Source organism: Centruroides vittatus, unplaced genomic scaffold (genome assembly GCF_030686945.1).
Source record: "Centruroides vittatus isolate TY-2023 unplaced genomic scaffold, ASM3068694v2 contig_349, whole genome shotgun sequence".
Lineage (NCBI taxonomy): Eukaryota > Metazoa > Arthropoda > Arachnida > Scorpiones > Buthidae > Centruroides > Centruroides vittatus.
The window spans coordinates 1,750,689-1,757,225 of record NW_027122172.1 but is presented as its reverse complement, the minus strand read 5'-3'; the positions used below and the strand labels follow the sequence as shown (position 1 = coordinate 1,757,225).

Below are 6,537 nucleotides of genomic sequence, written 5' to 3'. Positions count from 1 at the left end.
TAAATTGTTAAATAAATATGTATTTAGAGTAGCACGAAAGTAACTTGGCAATTAAAATTTTCATTGTAATTAAATTAATTTTGAATATATGAGAGTATTTTGCATTAATGCATCATTTAAGTTTCTATGCATAGAATTAAGTCTTATGTATTGTATAAACTTATACAATGAATAAAATTAAATTTGGAATATCAGTGTTATACACAAAATAGTATATCTATATCACAATATCTAATAGTATATCTAACAATAAAAACATACAAAAATATTTTTGTTAACCAGTGGCATGTTATCCTATGGGCAAAAAGGGCAGTTGCCTGGGGTCTCCACTAACAGGTGGCCCAAAATCAATCGTTTACAAGAAAATATTTTCCTAAAAAAATTTTCCCGAAGAAAAATATCTGAAGTCAACACTGTACTGTATGTGGGTTCCACTAATTCAAATCACCTGGGCCTCGTGAAGTTATAATATGCCACTGTCATTAACTTATTTCAATTTTTTTTATTTTATGATTCTTTCAAGTTATCAAAAGTAATAAGATTTACATATTAAGATTTTTGAAAGAAAACCATAAACTTAGTGTATTTGACAAATATGATGATATATTATTATAGACTCACATTAGCATCGCTACTTGTGGGACTGTCTGTAAGTGTTGACGTTAACCAGTAGTTGACTTAAACCCATAGCGTGTAATTTTTGTCTTCAAAGAAAGTTATACTGCGTACCAATTATTAAATTTCACTATATACTTCATTTTAAGACTGCAGTTTCTATTTTCTGATAATTTTTCTGAATCTTATCCATTATAATCCTGGAAGTAATGTTATGTTAATAAATAATTTTGCTGATTGAGATTTAAAAATTGTTTTTACTGAATCTTGTGCTTTTTGGCCAAACGAGAATATAAAAAACCATTGGAATTTATAATTCTCTTTTGCTTGATGGCCAAAAGAATACTTATTCATTTATGTTTTGGCATTTTAAAAACAAAATTCCTTAATATAACTGTAAAATGTAAGATCATAGTACTTTTCATATGTTATGCATAAAACCTTAAAACATCCTGAAATTTTGAATACAAAAATCAGCTAAACTTATATTTTGTTCATACTTTCTGAAAATAATAATAATAATTTTCCACACACAAGTTTCAAACATATTTCGCAATTATTAATTTGCCAATGTCAATTATTTGCTAATTGACAATTAGGTATTTATAAATTATAATTTTGGATTAAAATGACCAACTTGAAGTTTATCTTAGCCTGCATATTATCTTATATTGTGTTCTAATAATTTAGTTATCATGTGTCATAGTTATCATAGTATTAATTTAGCTATTTTGTGTATAACACTGATATTCCAATACAAAGAAACTTAGAAATTTGCATTATTGGAAAAATGATTTTGAGAATACTCGATGAGAGTTAATGTATCTGGAAATATGGAATGCTGGACTTTTCTCAGAACCTTATAGAAAGTTATTAATTAATATCTTGTTACAAATAAAGATGTTTTACATACTGTATTGAACTGCACTTTCGGGGATTACCCAGTGGTAAAGAAATATGATACGGAGAATGACAACTAATAAAAAAGTTCTATATTGGAAGACTATAGCAAGACAGAAAAGTATAAGGTGATTTTCAGTAAATTCCAAACTGAAAAGTAGGTAGTTTTATGATAACTTACCATATCCAAGAAACTTATCTAGGCCTTGTTATTTCCAGTTGTAAATTTAGCTTTTTAGCTTTATTTGCGTATATATTAAAGTCTCTTCAAATTAAATCAAATTCCGAATCATTAACTGACCATCTGATTATCTACTTATTGAAATTGTCCTTTTTTACAAGAAAGGCCTGATTACTCCAAGCACTTGTTGGTGGATCAATAGTAGTATCTTTTGGTATTTCCCTCAGCAAATTTTGCATTGTCTGTTTGTATAGGTTCTTCTTTAAATTTCTGACCATTTGCACTTATTGCACTTCTTTATCGATGATATGATAGATTCCTTACATATTTCCATAGTGTTGACCAACTTACCAAAACAATGGACGACTTGCCTGTTCTTGACATTATTCAAATCTGTCCTTTACATTATTACAGTTCTTGTTTTGATCTACAGTATATAATATAATTGATGACAAAATTCACTTGTTATTCCTCTTGACAACTTCTTACCTGACCACGTCAATTTCTGATTCTGCTTCATTTCCTTCAGCCAAGTCAGTGTGTGACAGGTTATGTGAAATCATGCCATGTTTTTGCCACTCAATCTGTCTTGTTGATGGTTTGACATGTGCTCATACTGCAGCATTCTTGTCAACAGCTCGCTTTACATTGATCTTTCTCTAGACATAGTTATCAATGTTGCAGGTCTGCTTCAGTATTTAGCCTGTACAGTGTGGATTATTCCAAGATCAGCTGTAGAGCAGCAGTATAAAGCACTCAACTTGCATGTTTTCCAGGCAATCATTCTTCATCTCTATCACATCATTCTTAGGTTAAAAGGGATGAAGGAATGTATTGCAGTGTAGTGTGAAATCATTTCTTAGCTGAAGCATTGCAACAAAACATTGCAGTTAATCACTAGTTGGAACTTTTGTTTCTCTTCAACAAACACCCAAAATGGTCAGAATCCAACGCTGCAGCAGTTGGAAGAAAAGTCATGTTTGATCAGTATTGAAAATGCCATCTGTGCTGTACTTGAATATTGTATCTTGCCTTTAGGTTATGCACATGCTATGTGCAATGAAACATCAATTTTTATGTGCATATAGCTTTTGAGATAATTCCATACTTTTCACAAAATCTTGTAAAAAGAAGAAATTGTTCACGGGACAGTGGCATGTTTGAACATCTTGAAACCATATGAAAATAACTTTCTGTGCATCCTCAAACTGTATGCTATGCATTTTATTTCTGCTGGACCCAACATTGGATCTTTTTAACTTTTTTCAATGTTGGATGATTTTCTAAATTCATTGACAAAATGGAAAGGGTGATGCCATGCTTTCTTGCAACAACAACTTTTTTACTGAGAATAAATTTCTTGTAGGAATGCACTTTTCAAACAATGAAAATTGGCTGCATTTTTTCCTCTTTGGCATATTTTATTATCTGACAATATTACTTTCAGTGTCTGATGGACCATAACTACAGTGTAGTAAAGTATATTACCAATCTGATACTAAAGTAGTATAAGGATTCATTGAATATAAAACTTATTTGCTCCTCTAACTTCTTAGTATCATCCCTAGTAGTCATCTAGTGGTGATGACATTCATGTCACTGGTGCCATCCACTCTTATAGGATTTTTTTTCTTTTGCTGTTCTGGGCACTTCTAGGATATTCTAATATGGGTAATGAAGAATCCAGTCCACCCACCACACTAGCCTTGACTTAATGCATCTTCTAGACATGCCCATGCCTCCTTTTGTGCAGTCGTCTATGGAATTTCATAATTATTTTCATCTAGCCCATCCCAGTGTTTTGATATACTGGGAATGTTTAGTATAGTGAATAAACCTTTGGTACTCTGGAATTTATATTGACAGTTCTGAAGCCAAGTCTTACAAGTGGCCACCTGAAGTTCAAAGTTTTTGCTATACTAAAATTTTATTATATGAGTGTTTTCTATAATGAGGAGTTATCTATATATTTAGCAGTAAAAATTAAGCACATTCTCTCAAATACACTTTTAATTTTCTTTAAAACTATATTGTTTTATTTTAAACAAATACAACAAATCCAAAAAATATTTTTATACCATATTGAACAATAACAAAAAAAGGAAGGATTCCAAAAAATGCAATTAAAAATAAATTTAAATAGTTTGTCGTCATAGCAATTACAATCACATTAAATTACAAATATTATAAATTACAAGTACAGATATAGTGAAATATAGTATGAAAACTTAAACAGAACGATTCTTTATTTATCTAAAATATAAATTTTACAATAATTCATAATAAATAGTCTGTTTTTACAGTGATCTCTATTACATTAAATATGATAAAGAAAATTTAAATCTAATTTTATTGTGTTTAATTAACGTAGGGATGATTAGTCCAAAATAAAAATCAAGACTAAATCAAACTCTGAATGGAAGTTTTTACAAAAACTTTAAATCAAAATGGTCCTAGGAATGCAAAAGTATAGTTCACTGACCATTTATAGAAGAAAATGTTGTGTGCTTTTTCCATAATGGAAATGTTTGTTAAAGGATTGCAGTGACAAAGTTCAATATCAACATTCTCTAAAGGACCATACCCATCATCAGGTATCGTAGAGTAGAAATATTAAAAAATTTTTTATCTGTGGAGCAGATAACCTGAATAATTAAAAAAGAGCATTATTTAAAATTGTAGATTCTAAAATATGAATAAATGTAGTAATGATTTAAAATAATTCTAATCACTTCCAGCTACTTACCATTGAGTCGATTCTCCACGAAGTATTTGTAATACATAGCTGCTCTAGCGGTGCATCAGAAGCCTACACGATGTCACATAACTCCTGGCTATAACTGCTCACAATCGGTTAAAGCTATTAAACATGTAAAAAATAAAAAGTCAATCAATGTATTCCAGAGTTACATACAAGAGTTGAGAAAAATTATTTATTATAAATTACATTATTTCGCAAATAAAAATATTTAGTCAAGTGAAATCTTGATAGGTTAAAGCTTTATTTGTGTATATAAAATGGATTAGTTTTTAAAATGGGGAAGAAATCGTTTTTCATCACAATAATACAAGATTAAATTCAAATATATTAACTATACAATCACACAGAGAGAAAGGAATTATACAAGCAATGAAAAGGTACATAAAATCAGTATAATAAGGAAATATTATTATTTATATTATTGCCGAATTTCCAAAAAGTGGTAATAAGTTTAGGAAGGTTGTTTTGACTTGGAATTAATCGACGGCAATATGATATTTGTATATATATAAAACTGTTTAAGTACGTACTCTATTTAACTAATTGAAATAACAAGCTAAAAATTCATTTTTTAAATGCTGTTATCAATAGATAGAAATTTTAAATTCTCATGAATAATTTTCCAACAATTTACATTAAGATTTAACTCTCTGCTAATGTTTTTCTTAAATGTTTATAACTTATCTTAATATCAAATAAATGTAATTTGAAGGATTAATTTATTCTAAATATTTTTTCAGACCTTTATAAGACATGGAAAAAATCCCATTATTATTTTTCATATATAAATCAGATGAGAATATGTAAATTGTAAAATTGTGGTTTTTATTAATAAATTATTTTTTTTAATTAAAATTGTAACTCCTGTTAATTTGAACGCCTGAATGAATAACATTATGTTTCGAGATCATTGCAGAGTAATAAACTGTTAGACTGGGCAATAAAGATTCTAAACTTTTATATATCATTTTTTTACTGCATCAATGTATCATAGATTAAAATGCCTTACCTTTCTGTTGTTTTGCTTATTAATTTTTTCAGCACAAGAACTTTCCAAAATGATTGCACGGGGATTACAATACATTTGAGAATGATACTTCTTCCTAGAATAATTTAAGAATTTAATTATTAAGAATAGAAAAGATCAAAAAGTTTGATAGGTTGATTAATTAATTAATTAAAGATTATCTCTTTAAACTAATTTTCTAATACAGGACATTTATTGTCTCATTGAAAAGAATATAAGACAATATCCAAGAGAATATAATAATAATATATTATTATTATTAATCTGATGATTTCATTCGATGATAAATGGAAGCAAACTTCAATACTTTAAACGAAAATTTAAATCTAAAAATACTTTTACATTTAATATTGTATCGAGAATTATTCAATTTTGATCCCTTATAAATAAAAAAAATTTACATTGCCTGTGTAATTCGGGTTTATGTAATTCAACTTTTTCGAAAATTGTCGAAATAGAGCGAAAAATAACTCGCAAATTCCGAAAAACTTTCAATTCCAAGATGGCGCCGACAATACGAAATGGAACGAATTCGAATCAGTCGAACGTTACAACAATTGCGTCACGCGTTACGTCATAAGTTCTACGTCAGAATATTAATTAACTAATTGCAAATGTTTTGTTTGAAATGCTAAAATTGTCGTTTTTTTAGTAAAATATCGTTAAGAAATTTGTGATAAATAAAATTATAAAAACGTATTCTATATCCTCACAGGCCGCAAATGTAGGTTTAAAGCGTATCTAATATAAATTAAGTTATTCAATTTTAATAACTTATTAATCGAAAAATATTACGTTACCTAGGTTAAGTAGGCATTCCTTATTAAAATTCGTACGAACAATGTCAAAATGGAGCGAAAAATAACTCGCAAATTCCGGAAAACTTTCAATTCCAAGATGGCGCCGACAATACGAAATGGAACGAATTCGAATCAGTCGAACGTTACAACAATTGCGTCACGCGTTACGTCATAAGTTCTACGTCAGAATATTAATTAACTAATTGCAAATGTTTTGTTTGAAATGCTAAAATTGTCGTTTTTTTAGTAAAAT

The 6,537-nt window shown here is 28.6% G+C and overlaps 1 long non-coding RNA gene across 1 annotated transcript; it reads right to left on the bottom strand.

Moving 5' to 3' along the window:
* Positions 1-4,287: 4,287 nt before the first annotated feature.
* On the bottom strand, positions 4,288-5,547 carry LOC136974468 (uncharacterized). The gene is made up of 3 exons (XR_010880642.1): positions 5,467-5,547; positions 4,443-4,556; positions 4,288-4,341 (listed from the first exon to the last, which is right to left on the bottom strand). It is a non-coding gene; the product is annotated as an uncharacterized lncRNA (long non-coding RNA).
* Positions 5,548-6,537: the final 990 nt, after the last annotated feature.